The 16563-nt window shown below is 38.9% G+C and overlaps 1 protein-coding gene across 45 annotated transcripts in view; it reads left to right on the top strand.

Annotated features, from left to right (window-relative positions):
* RIMS1 (regulating synaptic membrane exocytosis 1) overlaps positions 1–16563 on the top strand; it is a 335729-nt gene that overhangs the window by 128033 nt on the left and 191133 nt on the right. Inside the window, exon 1 of one of the 45 annotated variants that reach the window (XM_055809549.1) lies at positions 16092–16337. The exons of the other annotated variants lie outside the window; for them this stretch is intronic. The gene's annotated coding sequence lies outside the window, so the exon portion shown is untranslated. Of the gene's footprint in view, positions 1–16091; positions 16338–16563 lie in introns of those variants that run through there. 45 annotated transcript variants of the gene reach the window in all.

A 16563-nucleotide genomic window follows, 5' to 3' on the forward strand; every position in this document is an offset into this window, starting at 1 on the left:
ATAAAACCTAAGAATTTTTTTTAAATCCAGATTGAGATTTCCAAAGAACTGCATGTTATTTAGGCTGAAGTTTAATCATGTACTGTGCAATTTCAGTATTCCAGCTAAAACGACTGTCAACAACTGAAGAGAGGGCAGATGAAGGTCCATCCAGCAAACTGCTCTCAAGACCTTTGTCAGCCTGACAGCTTTACCCTTTAGGATTATTTGAATCAGTCCTTTTAGCTGTAGGAAAACCTGCTTTCCAAGCCAGTTTCAGGGACTGATCTCGCTGTCTTTGTGGTTGAGTTAATGAGACTACAGAGACGACTTCTTGCCAGTGTGAGTGCAATACAGCAGGAAAAGTAACATGTTGGAGTAGGGAATTAAATGGAGGAAGATGTCATCCACCTGCTTTTCCTATATTGTTTTGGGTTTTACCCCTATGCTTTCAGCACAGATGTAACCTTACCCTTGCGTAACTCTGAGTATCTTGTGTTGCAGGTTATATCCCTTTGCTCTGTACGCTTACATTTTCGTGGTCAACCAGCAAGTGTACTTAGCAGAACCTACTGTTCATATTAGAGGGGCTGTCCTCTTGGTCACTTCTGTGGACTATTAAAGAGGAGACTGGTAAGGTGTCCAAGAGAGATTTAAGTCAGTACATTTACCTGTCAGAGTGGGCAGGAGTCAGTTTCAGATGAGAACCCCTACATTATATGTGACCTGTGTTTATGCTTTCATTATACTTACTGGAGGAGATCAGTGTGCCTCAGGGTGATTCAACTTGCTCTGAACTAAACTAAATCTGCTCTGAATCTTTCTCAAGTGTAGTGCCTGTTTGGGGAAGTAGAGCCCCTAGTCATCTAGTGTTGTATAAGGTGCTGCAGAGTTTTACTGTAGCTTCCAGCAGCTACCTCAGAGGAAGGAGGCTGTCAGATTATTTTGGAAATGTTAGGGCATTGCAGGTAGAACTGAATGCCAGTGTTGAGGCAGTTGAATCCTACTACAGGATTTCATTAGTTACAGTAAGAAACCAGACAGCAGCACTGGCCTGTAGACACATTTAGAAACCTATATTTAGACTTAGCTCAAATGAAACTCTACACACTCATCTGAATCTTCTGTGCAATCCTACGCCTGTCCCCTACAGGCAACCTGACGATTTCTACAGCAGCAGATATTTTTTTTTAACCTTTTGTCTCCTACATAAATTGACCTTCTTCAGAGAGGGTATTTATGGTCTTATGCAGTCTGTAAATGTGTGGAAAGTTGTGAATATATTCTGCTATAGAGAGTTCAGTTTGGGTTTTTTTCCACATTAGAGACAAAAGCTGACAACAAAATGTTGTATGTTACTGAAAATTGCACTAACCCACAGTTCAATTTTAAATATTTTATTTAGGATATAAATTATTAGTGTTAGAAAATTCTTTTTCCATTTCCTGAGTGTAATTAATAAACCTAAGAAAATCAAAATCTTCTTTTAACTCTATGGCCATGCAATTAGACACTCAAACTCTTGTTGAAAATTTGCTATACACAAATCTTCAAGTAATGAGAATGGCATTGTTCAACTGACTACAAGTATTCAGCTTCAGAAAGACAGTAGTCAGGTAAGGGAAAAGTTTACTTAACTAGCTTAATCTAGGCTGGAATGTTTTAGCCTTCCTGAGGCTAAGATGACTGGAGAAAAAACAAGGTGGCCTGGTTTATTTGGGAGAAACTACTTGGTTTTGTAAAAAGAAGCTGACTGACAGATTTGGATACAAAAGACAGGTGCTGTAAGCCATGCAGGCTGTTTCTCCCAAGACAAAATTAAGGAGCAAGCCTAATGCTTTGAAGAGGCAGGCAGGCTTAGCTAATTATGCATTTCTTGGAAACCATGCTCCTTCTATAATACCAGAGGTACATGCTATCAAAAGTTACTGTAGGAAAAGCTTTGTGGAGTCTCAACACCTGTTGCAAACAGTCAGGTACAGTTCTCTCCAGGCTGTCTGCCTGAATTCCCAAGTTTTCCATCGGGAAGAGAGCTGAAAGCTTGACAGATATGGGGCCAATGATAAGTAGAAATGCATGCTTCAGTAACTGTAATAACATGAAAAATAGCTTGTTTCCTAAGTCCCTTGATATGAAAGTTCATGATTGAGTTAAGTTTGATTAAGGAGACTTAAATCCATCCAAGCTGCATGTGAAATGCATCCAGGTATTGGTTTTCCTCCCATTGAAGACTATGGGGAGAGACTGTATGGGAAGCTGTAAATGGGCTCCCAGTGATTTGTAAAACCATTATGCAGTTTGTTTCACAAAGACAAGATTTACACCAGTCAGCTGTGTTTCTTCATTTTGAAGGCCTTTTAGAGAAGTTGCTGTGGTGGGTTGACCTTGACTGCCTGCTAGATGCCTCAGCAGGGCAGGGGGAGAGAATAAGATGGAAAAGTGCATGGAATGACATCAAAACAGGGAGTTGGTTCATCAGTTACCATCACAGGCAAAACAGACTCAACTTGGAGAAGACTGATGTAATTTATTGCCAACTAAAATAGAGTTGGATGGTGAGAAACAAAGACAAAACCTAAAACACCTCTCGCCTCCACCCTTCTTCCCAGGCTGAACTTCACTCCGCTGTTCTTGACTCCTCAGCCTCTTCCCGCCAAAAGGCACAGGGGAATGGGGGTTGAGGTTAGTTCATAACAGCTCCTCTCTGCTACTCCTTCCTTCCTCGTGCTGTTCTCCTGGTCCAGCTTGGAGTCCTCCATGGGCTGCAGTACTTCAGGAAAAAAAAAAAAAATCCGTTCCCATGTGGGTTCTGTGGTAGCCGCGGTTCCTGTCAAGAAAACCTGCTCCAGCACAGCCTTCTCCACAGGCTGCAGGAGAATCTCTGCTCAGATGACTGGAGCACCTCCTTCCATCCTCCTGAGGGAACTGAGGTTGTTTCACCTGGAGAGGAGGAGGCTCAGGGGGGACATTACTGCTTTCCACAACTGCATGAAGGGAGGTTCTAGGCAGAAGGGGGGAGGCCTCTTCTCCCAAGTAACAAGCAATGGGACAGGAGGGAATGGCCTCAAGTTACTCCGGGGGTGGTTTAGATTGGGTATTAAGAAATATTTTTTCACGGAAAGGGTGGTCAAGCACTAGAACAGGCTGTCCAGGGAAGTGATGGAATTACCATCCCTGGAAGTGTTTTAAAAATGTGTGGATGTGGTGCTTAGGGACATGGTTTATTGATGGACTTGGCGGTTCTGGATTAATGGTTGGACTTGATGATCCTAAAGGTCTTTTCCAACCTAAATGGTTCTATGATTCTTTAATCTTGGTGCTCACAGTGCTGTTTCTCATACTTTTTTCCTCACTGCTTGTGTCATGGTTTTGCCCTTTATACACACTTTCCCCAAGGCCCCACCACTGGGGCTGCATCTCCCTGACAGCACTAATGCAACCTAAGGGAAGACTGGCCTGTACGGTCCATCCTTTTTAGTCCTCATACTATTTTCTGTCTTTTTTTTTTTTTTTTTTTAGCCACTTCTTTTTGTCACTCCATCTGTCCTGGGAGCAGATCGCCATGTTCTGCTTAGTTGCTTTCTTTCCTTTGACCATAAATAACTGTAGTTACTGCTCTCTTCAGTGAACTGGCTGGATTTAATCTCTTGATTTGATGCACAAAACAATAGCTTGTTTTCAGCGTAAAGCATGTAGATTTTTGAAACTCTAATTTAGAAGGTTTTCCTTTGTCTTTATTTTCTCTTGTTTTTTAAATATAGAAGATCCTTTATACAGTCAGTGGTATGCAGGTTGTCAACATCCCTATTAACTTCCTTTCATTTTTCATTTTGTTCTCAATTTTGCTTATTTCTGATTACCTGAAAATTTGGAGACTGATTGATGGTAAGTGTTAAGGCAGTGTTGCTTACAGGCTTTATTTCCATTACAAGCTAATTTATAATTAAATATAATTTAATAGATAATAATGCTGCACTTAGCATCCCACTGTTACATTATACCTTGTGTAATAAATTAGAATCATAGAAAAGCAACTTTGTGTATGCCAAGTGGATGAAAAAGAGTTAAATAATGATCACAGAGCTGATTCTAAACTACCATCAACATAAAATGACTTTCTATTTTAGCCCCAGAAGGATCAGATTTGGGGTTTAACTGCTTTAACATTTGCTTTTAAAAGCCACTCTTTTTGAAGTGCTAAATTATGGCAAGAAGAGCTTCCTGATGTACAACACCTTATATTGCTTATAAGTTGGCTGTTTTCTCAAAACTTGCCTTGCATGTTGTGTCATCTACCCTCTCACTTGCTTAAGGCCTTCGATGTGTTTGACAGCAACCTGCACTTTGTATTCTGTTTTGGAGTTGTTCATAGGCAACGAAGAACTGTATTTTTTGGCCATATCTATGTCATAAATGTAGCTACCACGATGTTTATGAGATGAGAAAAATGACCTTTTCCTCCTTGCTTCTCTTCTTGGTTTTATTTTTCTGTCCTTTTAAGTATATAACCTGCCCAGCATATAGTTTAACTGTAATTACTTTTTCTTAGGAATTTATCTTACTGAATAGCTGGAAGGTATGTACTCTTGTAATCTTTTCTTTCCTTCTTTATGTCTGATAGCTTTCTGGATGGCTAACTTTAGCTGCCCAGTAATTTCCAATTTAAATGTCACATAGTATTGTATTAAATAAGTGCAAAGAACTTATGATTCCTGTGCTTCAAACATCAAAGAAAGAGAGCAGTGTTCAAGATTAATGTAGTGTACAGAAACTTTTAGGCTTCTGTCTTGTAAACTCTTTGGGGTGACTAACTATAGCAGATACTGTAAAAGTTTTAAAAAAAAAAAGTTCCTTGTGCTTGTACACTGGGTGACATGGCATAGTTTCAACAGCTCTTTCAAACAAAATGCTTACATCTCTTTATATAGTAATATTTCTTATGGAGGATAAGTAAACAACGTAGATTTAGAAACTGAAAAATCACTTCTGCTTTGATTTAATTTGAAAGGCAACCATTAAAATCATACAAAAACCTTGGTACTATAGTCTGACTTACGCAAAGTATGACATTCAGTGCAGATCTTAAACCTTTCATTTCTGTCACACAAATGCTTATAAAGCTAGAAATACTTTTATCACCAGTGCTCAGGGGAAAAAAAAACTTGTTTCTTCTACTGGTTGAGTGTTAAACTTCAGAATAGTTCTTGGTTCCTTAAAATAGGCAGGATAAAAAAAAAAAAAAAGAAAAAAAAGAAGGATTTGCAAATGAAAGATTGCAATGCCACGTGATTATTACAAAAGCTGCTGGATATGCTTTGTTTCCATTTAGAGCTTTAGTGCCTCACATTCAATCTGCCACTGTTTTCTGCTGTGTACTAAGAGTCCCAGTAAGCTTATTTGTTAGGTGGTTTGTTGTAGTGCACGTCTGTGTGTGTAGGCTTGTTAATGTCTTATGCTGATTAAGACACATAAAGCTTGCCAAAAAGCATATTTCTTAAAAAAGAAAGATAACCCTGAATCCCCTAATGCCTTCTTTCATTTATGAAGAAAAAACCCCAAACCCAAAGAAAAAAGACTTAAACTGAGGAAAGGAAGTAGTTTCCTCTGAAGTAAGTTTTAATTGTCTGTGCATCATCTTTGTTCCAAATGCAATAGCCTCTGATATGTGATAAGACAACCCAATTTTGTTACTTTTCCAGCACACTTGTTTCCTCTTAATTCCTGATATTGGTCCTACTTTCTCCCTATTGCCTCTTTTTGAACCTTCCGACCTGTTTGTCCATGTCCTCTTGGACATTCATTCTTCTTGGCTACCTTATCCCACAATTCTTCCCTATTATCATGTATTCTTCTGTCTAGAGACAATAAAGAGCTGAAGTGGTTAAGAGAAAGTTATTAAAGTCAACAGGGCCAGAATAGTCTGACCTCCAGTGAACCAGTCGTGTTTAAGCTGGGATAAACCGCTGGTTTTAGTATAATCATCTAAAACTTACAGAGACAACCAGAGTAAAACAGTGCTAACATTAATATGTAGTCTACTGACCCGATTTCAATATAGAGTGAAAATTAATTATAAACTTAAGAGAAATACAGATGAATGATTAAACTCACATTATAGAAACAGATATTACTGAAATAGAATATTTTAGAAAGCCTATCATAAACCCCTGTTGGGTATGGATGAGGGTGGAATTGTCTGATTTGTCTGTAATGTCTGTTTTGTATTTAAATAACCAAACTTGATTTATTTGGCTGGGATGATTCTGGTGGCTATATTACATAATCTGAATTTAAAAAAAAAGTTCAAAGAAAGATGGATGCATGAGAACATGTGGGGATCAAATCAAAACTTTGACAAACAGTACTGTGCACAGAAAGATTATCAAATGGGTTGGTTAAAATGATATTTTCAGTTCAAAAGATGGTCAGGCTTTTTGGACCCAGCAAAAGGCTGATGTATCTGAAAGTTATCTTTTTTTCCAGATGGACCACGTGATCAGAAATACTCCTGCTTCCTGCAAACCCTGTGGTTGTATTTAGTGTTCAACTGCTTCAAATATGGCTGCATACTGAACATTAAATACAGCTAACATCTGTATGCAGGACAAGGGATCAAAGTTTAGGCAACAGTAGATGGATTCTACCAGCTCTGGAAGCTGTTTTGATGGGAAGGCTACCTTCTACCTAGCAAGGAATAAGAAATTTCTCTCTTTAGTTGCTGTCGTGGTTCTCTTTCCTCTGTGTAAGGTACAAGTGCCTGGGGAGCTAGCATTTAAGAGTGTTCTAGCTGGCCATTAAATTTCTTCTAGCTCCTGATGCACACAGAAACCTGTGACATACAAAAGAGTTTCCTGTCTAAAAAGATCACTTGCTTCTGATGAACATGTGAGCATAAAAAGTCTTTGCCAATGCGTAAATGTGGACTGAGGGCTTATTGTCCCTATATTTGTACCACCCTGGAGTATGTGTCTATTTCTGATGATAAAGAGGCAGGGTATCCTTAACTGTTGCCTCTTCCCCCCATGCCCTTAAGTTATCACTGCACTGTATGCCTTTTATTTATTCAGGAAATACAAAGCCTCATTAGATATCTGTGAATATACAGGTAAGTGCAGAAGATCAGAATAATTGTCTCATCATCTAGCAAAGTTCTGATCTCGATTTTTGAACCTGTTTTTGTAACAGTATCTTCATTGGATAATGAAATACCATTACTGTTTGAATTTCCCAACTGTAATGTTCTGCACTGCTTTACATCTTCTTACCTTATTGAAACTCTCGTCTTTCCCTGTGTGATCTGCCAGTGGTATTGTAAATTCAGGACAGTAAACTTCTGAAACTAATACTGGGGATGGTCTATGAATTGGCTGTCAACAGTGTGTTGTTTAGATCAGTTAAAAAAATTATAATATTCTTACGCTGGCATAGAACTCCTACTGCATTTTCCTGTCCTATTGCCCTTTTCCTTATCTTTTAAATATTCCATATTCAAACTCACAGTTGTTTATCCCTTTCTTAGTCACCCTGTAGCTGTTACTTTCCTAAAAATCTACACTTTCCCTTACCAAAAGTACATTGTTTTCCCCAGTTTTGTTTTGTTTTTTTTTTAAATAAATCTTAGATATCCACTCAAACTTGTTGTAGAACACTGATACTTTCTCTTCCCCTTCCTCAAATCTTCCATCCCAGATTTACTGAGATTCCTTTGTGCTCGAGCTTGATAGCACAGATAGCACAGACTTAACCAACTTAGCCTCAGACTCTGCATCTGGAGCGAGAGGTGGGAGAATTAAAAGAAAGGACCGTGGACATCTTGGAAGGTAGGATCAACAAAGATGAAATTTAAAAAAACCCCAAAAGCCAAAGAACTTTGTCATCCTTTCAGTAGGGGAGTAACTGCAAATAAGATGTTGGCCCAACTCATATGGTCTATTGTGGTTTCTCAGGGTAGTTTCGTAGGTTTTTCAGAAGAGGAGGTCAGGTGGCTAATCTGTGTAAGGCAGCATGTTGCACAAAAAAGTGTATGTTTGTTTTAAAAATAGCTGTTATAAACATTTAAGAAGTTGCAGTGATGATATCAAAGTGGAAAGAATATACCTTCTGTAATTATAAGCATTCCATGCATTTACATGCACAGCAAAAAATTAGGCTTGAGTATTTCTAATTGTGTGAAGAAAGCTACAAATTTAAGGGTGAGTCTGGGATAGATTGTGAATTATGATTGTAGAACATAAGAATATAGAATATGTATAGGGCATAATCCTGCTTGGTGCTTCGTCAAAACCCTTACTGGGCAGTACTAACTGTTGTAAAATGCTCATTTATAAGTAGGTATCATATGATAATTAACATCCCCCAAGCATGGAAAGTTCTGTCTAGCTGTATTTCCACCTTGGTGATTTTTTATTTTTTTTTTAATTCTGAAAACTAAATAATATGAAAATAATGTGCAGTCATGTAATATGAATTTTACTCTTTCACTGAGAATGTTTGCTCTTGCTTGCTTAAGAAAAGTTAAAACAAAAGGATCAGACTGGTAGAGGTTTGTGATGATTTCATTTATTTAAGCTTACATTTCCAGGTTTATCCAGATTGTGTTTAGTATTGGATCTGTATGTGATATACAAAACTATCTGTAATAATCAGAAACCATTTCACATCCTTGCTCTCAGTCTCAGAAGGACAGTGGCAAGGACACTGCCTGTCCCGGGCAGTGGTGGTGAGCCCAGGCTGTGTGCAGGCCTGCCCGGCTGCAGGAGGAAGAATACTTTTGGTGTCACACTATCCCTCACTGAATCACTTGCAAATTAATTTCACAGTCTGGTTGTAAGGCTCTGATAGCCTTATTCTAGACTTTGTGTGCACTTGGAGGTGTGGGAGCTCTAAGCAAAACTCAGCAGCCAGAACTTCCCAGCATAGGAGTTGGTGGGGAACAGGGAAATAAATTTGGAGCAAGCAGAGGGCTGAGAGTGGAAAGATGATCAGTCCAAGTGGTCAGAGAAGGCCTCTGTCAAGCTGCACAGCAAAGATCACTGCAATGAGATTATCCTGAAATATGTCAAAAATATGCTTGCTTTCCTCTCAGCCAGAGTGGGTTTTAGTGTTTGTTTGAATTGACAGATCTGAATGTGCCACATTCCCTTATGTTCCCTGGGCAGCTAGCTATGTCATCCCTAAAAATCTTTGTCTTAGCAAGACTGTCACTCAGCTGTACATTCAGCTCATTCCCACTGGGAATACTCCTGAACTGCCTTCTACCCTTATCTGCACAGCCCGTAATAATCCTCTTCTTCCTCGCAGCCCTTGCACTTCTGCATTGTGTCTGCATGGTGCTGTTCTTGTCAGCTCCACTGTCTCTTCCTATGGATCCAAGCAGTTTCTGTCAGCTTTCCTCATCTCCTGTGTCTGTTGTTTTTCCCCCTGAATTGTCCCTGCAGATAGAGGTACCCAGTACAGAGCTTCTGGTGACCCTGTGCTCCTAGTGGCTTTCAAGGCCAGTATGTTCCTCTGTGTAATTCAACAGTGACATCTGTTCCAAAGGTTGAGAACCCCAAATATAGGATTTAGACAGACGACCTCTTTTGAATCTGGAGGGAACACCAACAGCTGTTAACACCTTACTTCAACAGAATATAGAGAGGCAATCTGAGAAATCTCTGGAGATGCACATATATGTATCTATCTGATAAATACAAGACAACTTGGTTCTCACTAAGTCATATTGGAAGCTTTCAAGCACACAATCACTCCACCAGCATTTGGTGGAGGTAATCTTAAGCTTTCAGATAGTTAGGGAAGTAGCTATGTGTATGGACTGCTGTATGTTCCTGGAGGAAAATAGGTTGATATGCTGTGGGCTTTCCATAGTTCCTTGTTTGACTACAGTGCCTCACCAGCACAAAACTTTTCAGATTTGGTGTACTGTTTGCTTTAGAACAGAAACCTATGTAGATAGTGAGACAAAAAAAAAGAGGCAGACCTTCTAGCAGTGAAGTATTACAAGCATAGTAACACTTAATGTAGTTGAAGAAACATAGGGCCAAGATCTTTAAATTTTTCAGTACTTTATCCCATACAGAATCACAGACTGGTTGAGTTTTTAAGTGTCCTCTGGAGATCCTCTAGTCCAAACCCTTGCTCAGACCAGGCCCAAGTAGATCACGTTGCCAGGGCTGTGTCCTGTTGGGTTTTGAATGTCTCCAAGGATGGAGAGTCCATAATACTGGTTTTATTTTTTTGTGTGTTTGAGAATACAAAATCAGAATTTAGTTCACGCCCGTCAAGTCCCCTGTGACCTCCATTGGTTGACTCGCTCACTCTTCCTTCCAAGACCTTTTTTTTTTTCACTTCAAGAATTCAACTCTGCAGCTATAACTGAGTTTCCATTTTCACTAACCTTCTTTACAATTCTCTACAGCTACACATTTCCAATTTCTTTTGTTGTAAATTATTTTCCGTTCTATATCAAAAAAGAATCTCTTGCCTCTATACTACATTTGTTTGGACACAGTTTGTATAAAAGAGTATTTACATAAAAGAATAGTATGGAAACATAAATAATGGTGTTGTAGTGCAAGCTCCCACAGATATGATGTAAACATTCATGCACTATTAAAGACAGTTTTGTTCTAAGCATTTGCATATTTTTGCTTTAGTTTGTAAATATGTAAGTGGATAAATGGAGTGTAATGCTTCTGATGAGTTCTCTCTGTTTTTTGAATGACAACTAAAATTTTCTATCAGTCCTGACTGTAAGCTGTTTCATGCCATTTACATTATTTTGTTAGACTTCTTCATTTTAAAAAAAATATTTCTGTGTTCCATGTATATCTGTAACTATGGAAACTGTGAAGTGATTAAGAGGAGTACAGTTGATGCTTCTGTGGCTCATCAAGACAGCCAAATGTTCAAATAGTTAGAAAAAACTTTTTGTTGTTTTTAAGACGGTTAGAAGAATATACAGAAATTATCTATGAGGTAATGATTCCTAGTGTAGCTTAATGGTCTATGAAAAATGGAGATTGATGTTACAGTAAATGTGACTAGCAATTCATGGCTACTACATTATCAGAAATATATTAAAATATTGAAGGAAATTCAGGCAAGAGAAATAAAGTTGAAAAAGAAACTGATCTGTGAGGGAGTGAGACCAAAGCAGAGCTTTCTGAAGCTGTGATTGTTGCTGGGACTTAGAATTCTGCTGCCAAGGAAATAAAAATACTGAGAGTGGACAACACGGCTGAGGAAGGAGTGAGTGTAACAGTATGGAAAATGGATTTTGAATGGGGTAGTACAGGACCTGTGGAGGAGTCAAACCATTGGGATGTTTGGGATTGTTGAGTTTCAAAAAAAGTGATCTAAGCCTCATCATGATAACCTGTGGATAATACACCATAAACTTTTCTTGAGGGTTTGCATTTTTTCTGGGAAAAAACCTAATATTCTCAAGCCATCAGGCCAAATCATATCTTTCAAATCAAAATCAGGCCAAACAATGCTTTCTGAGTGTAAGTGCTCTTTCAACTAGCACTAGATCTGGCTCTCTGAGCTCACCTGCAAATCAATTCTGTGCACACCTGTCTGCAATGAGAGGTGTGTCTGAAGCCTCCCACAGCTTAAGTATCAGGGGAGAAGCTCTCAGATGAGCTTGGAGGGAGTAAGCAGCTTGGTGGGGTGTGATCTGGCTGTGAGGGTGCTTTGTCGCACATAGGTATATTCTAGGGCAGAACTTGGGTGGGTAAGTGATTGTATATATGTATCCAGCAATTTATGTATACAATAAAGGATCTCACTTGGTGTCTGTGCCTTCATGTGCCACATTTGAGTCTACATGATTCTTAACCAGGCAGGATGAAGTCTCTTGGATTTTTAACATCTCCTGTCTCCTGGTACAGTAGTCTCTTCTGTCTCCCTCCAAATAGTAAGTTTGTAAATTTTGATCATTTTAGTTAGAAGTAGGCCTAAAACCAGAGCTGCAAGGAAGTTTGGGTGCAAGGTTTCAAAGTTTGTGCAAGCTATAGTCCTACTTTAGAAGGTCACAACTGTAACTATGACAATGCAGTTTTCATAGTATGTTTTTAGTGGTGTGTATTAATTAATTTGAGTAGTAGATTTAAAAAGAAGCTTGTGGGGGAGAATATTTCAAGTTATTGTATGTAAATGTGCTGGTGTGGATTTTTGGACAAAAACTATGACTTTTCCCTAGTGATTTTGGTTTCTTCCTTAAACTCTAAAGGCATTGCCAGAGAAGGACATTGCAATAGTGAATGGCTGTGGCTGTTCTAGAGATATTATTTCATATGATGACTTTACAGTTGCCTGAATGCGTCACTTTCAACACTCAGTTTGCTGCAGGATTTTAATTTTTATGGAAGTTGTCGTGAGCTTTCCAAAAGATTGGCAGCTGTAACTGAGAGATTTTGGTAGCAGGGCGTGTGAAGAAAGTAAGTTGTTTTTTGTTTTATTTTTATCTTAAATGATTTGCAACGCTGTTGCTAACAGCAATGTCAACAAAACTGACACATAATACCCCTTTGATGTTAGCTCCTTGAGTTGTTGCTCCACTGCACCTTTGCTGCATCTTTCTGTTGGCAGTTTGTAATTGTGGGTTTAGAAACTTAGGCCAGTAATAACATTAGAATCAATGTGTAAACTGTGTGTTCGGCTGCCTAAAAGTAGGCACCGATCCCATTTTTTGTGCCCTATGGTACATAGGACATGTACATATGGCTGGCAGAGGTGACAGCTCCTGTGGCAGGCTTATGCCCTCTGAAGTGGCATGTGGCAGCCAGGTGGGTTATGCTGACTTATCTCAATGGCAGTAACCTATGATGAGGCACAGGATTTAGTCTTATTGCACTGTATCCACTTGAAAGGGAATGGATTCTCTTTGGATGGAAACCTAAATACCTGCCATGCCTATAGTTGTTTCTGTGTAAATGGAAAAAATCTAAGCATCTTACTCTCATCCTTATTCATACACATAGGATCTGATTTGGAAAGTTAACATCTCAGTTAACTATGCAAGGCAAGCAGGAAAAGAGTATGAAGTGTGCTCCCTAGTGCAAGTGGAAAATTCTGTATGGCAGGCTTTTAAACATCCCTCCTGGATGCTCTCAGTCAAACGTAAATGGCACTGCAGATGTTAAGGTGACATGTAGTTCTGTGAGCTGTGGGGCCTCATTCCCCATGAACATGTCTTGCAATTGAATTGCTATGTAGATTCTGTGATGCCAGTAAAAGATTGCAGTAATGAAACATTTATAGGGTTTTTGTAGATCTGCCTATCTCATGAAACCTTTAAGAATATAATCCCTTGAAAACTTCCATGTCTGCACAAATTTTATTGCATTTGTCCAGTGGGTTAAAACATTTTTGGAGGGTGTGGGGAGAAAAGGGGGAAGAAAACAATCAGCTGTCAGCATCAACCTTGTTTTCTTGCCAAATGAGGATAAAAATATCAAGCTGAATGCCTAAGTTATGAAGAAAATCTGCTCTGCACAGGAATGGAAGAACAGAGAGTGCTAAAAGACTTTAATATCACAGTCCTGAAATGGCTGAGCCCCATATGTATGAAAAGCATCAGTCTGGGCAAAGCAGTTCTCTCCCTGCTTGGAAGGGAGAATGGTAAAGAATTGCACTGTCCTTTTGAACCCTTCAGTCTAGAGGAGAGGCTTCAGAAAAAGCAGTACCTAGACTCCTAGGGTACTTCTTTACTAACAAATTAAGCCTAATCTGGGACTATTCCTAAGTGTTAAGAGTGTCTGTGCTAGTAACCTGACAGAAGGCTGCTTGGCACGCTCTTGGTCTTTGGCCCGCTAGTGCTTTCTCATCAATTTGTGCTGGTGATTTGGGAGATGGGGTGCTCTGATGTTCACTTCCAGAAGGCAATTTCTGTGCAGCCACCTTGCTTTGAAGTAGAACAGAGATCTTGTATGGATGCAGGTTATTTCATGTCATTTGGCTTCAGTGCTCAAAAATGTTTCTGTGCAAGTTTAACGTACTAGAATTGGTGTCATTTCAAGATGAAGTTTAACAGGAGATGGCAAGACAGTACTGTAGAGAAAACATCCTCTTCCCCCCATTTGCCTCTGTTCCTAGCCACATGATTTACTACACGTCATACCCTTCCATGAGAAAAATAGATGTGACAAAAAAATGAAACTGACTTAAAACTACAGATAAATTTCTACAGTGGTTTTAAATACAAGTGGCTCCTGGGAGGGCCTGATAGGCAGGGAAGAGGTTGCGAGGGTGTATGTGGTATGGGGAAGCTGGGAACAAGGAAGGGAGGGGACAAACCCTGACAGGAAGAAAGAAGAGCAAGAGAGGTGGGAGGTGAAGAGACCTTCTCTTTTGGTGACCAGGAGCCATTGGATGAACTCAGCTGACTGTACAATTTTGAAAAAATACATTTAATCAAAGCTTGGATTCACAAGCACATTTTCATTAGAAAGGCAGAGTTGTTTACTTACTTAGATTTTGGAATACTGTAAGGATTCAAGTAGATTTTCAGATTCCTTTATTTATATTTTAATGGAGTGAAGCCATCATGACACTTTAGCTAGGGGTTTATTACAGAATTCATTTTGATATAGCAAAAGAGATAAATGCACTGCTGTATACTAATTTCATGGTTTGCTGCATGTTTTTACATTATCCCAGAAACATTAAGTGATATGTAGTCTAACTTAATTCTGTGAATGAATAGTTTTATAAGAGCAAATTGATGACACTCCTTCCCTCTGCCTTTCAAGAGATGACTTGAAGGATGGTGGCAGAGAAGAGGGTCTGCCTAATTAGATCTGTCTGAAATGACTAGTGTCTTCTAGAAGTGTGCAGAAGAAGGTGGCTAAAGGAACATTAACAAAAGCAATAAAATGAAAAGATCTTGTATATACACCCTTCAGAAGGGAAATACTTAAGATAGCATAATGATTCAGTAAGGAATAGCTTGTGACCTGCTATATGAGCAAACCGGTTACCTGATTTGCTGGACAGAGATGAAGCAGGATGCATGGGAGTCAGCATAACTGTGAGTTTGCAATTTCTATGAAGCATCAAGGAGTGTGCTCCTTACGGAGCCTTCTCAGAATCTGGGCTTGGGTGAAGGATTTGGGGAACTTGCTCTGACCTCAGTCTGAGTTTTGCCTGGCATGTATCACATAAATTTGGTATTAAAGTTTGTGCCCTTCCTAATGTAACTTTAGCTTCCAGTGCATGTTTGGAAGCCTCCAAAGTAAAATTTGAAAAAAGGCCTTTTTTTTTTTATTATTATCATTATTTGTTCTAAAATGCAGTTTTGAAATATGTAATCATGAAGCAGTATTTTTATTTTTGTAAATGAAAATGCTCTTTTTCTCTGCGTTATAGTTGTATATATTATTTACTATGGGCTCTTTCAAGTTGGAATTTCATGTTGTGTTAGTACAGGAATACTGTTTCTACTCATTGTGGATCACATTCAACAGTACCTGTAAGAGTAAGTTTGAGGACTATTTTTTCTGTGAATGAAATACTCTGTATTCTACATGAAGGCAAGCATGGGATCCTTCTAGCATGTTTTCACGCAGCCTGTAAAGTTTCCACACGAATCTGTGAGGGAACTGTTGACCCACCTCTGCTGAGTCCTGTATGTGCCACTTTGTCTTTGTTATGTAGCAGTAAAGCCCAGAACCCTTTGCTATGCTGTGAAAATGCACATTTTTACAGAGCCATGCATATGAACCCTTTGAATGAGGAGCACCCCTTTACTTGTTCTCTTTAATAGCTTCATGTGCGGGTATGCATTGACCTATGTAAGGATGCAATAAACCAGAAACAAAGCCAACAGCAAAAACCAGGCTGTGGATGTCTTGAATGACTCACTGTAGCACTGCATCAGAGCTCACCATCCAGGAAAGAGTAAACAGAAACTATTTTTGAAGATACAGAGTAAAATTGTCTAACACTTCATTTTACTGATGCATCACGTGGAGGTCCAGAAGCCACATTAGAGAACTGTAATCCTTCATCAGAGCATTTGTTTGGTTGCCTAACATCTGTGGATTGTTAAGATAAGTTATTACACAGACCTGCTTTAGTTTAGATTAGTTTGGACCATATCCCAGTATATTCAATCAGGATATAATTCCTGCATGCTGCTAAACTGCTTGCTCCACATACTTCTCTAAAAATGTTTTTCAATACACAGTTTTGTCATGGAAACTCTTATGTCACCTCAAGTTTTGTTTAATTTTTTTTTCCTCTTAAAGAAAAGTTTTTATTTTTCCTTTTGGACCGAATATATCTCAGAGCAAACATAGCATCTGTTAAGTGCTGAAGAGATTCCTTAACAGGGATGGTAGTGTAGCTTCTATGTGAGTATAATGCAGATTTCCTACGTGTATAATCTGTGGTGACTGGTATGTATTGTGTCCAAACTGCAGTGTCTAAAGACAGCTGTAAGAAAGTGAGTTTGTATTTACATGTCTAGTATTTCTTTTTTCTATATTCTGTATTTTTCTGTGTCTATTTGTGCATTAGCTATTCCTGTTTGTTTGGCTCTCATAATATTTTGCATAAAATGAATTACAATATCAGTGG

The sequence above is a fragment of the Falco peregrinus genome, chromosome 7, assembly GCF_023634155.1.
Source record: "Falco peregrinus isolate bFalPer1 chromosome 7, bFalPer1.pri, whole genome shotgun sequence".
In the NCBI taxonomy this organism is placed as follows: domain Eukaryota; kingdom Metazoa; phylum Chordata; class Aves; order Falconiformes; family Falconidae; genus Falco; species Falco peregrinus.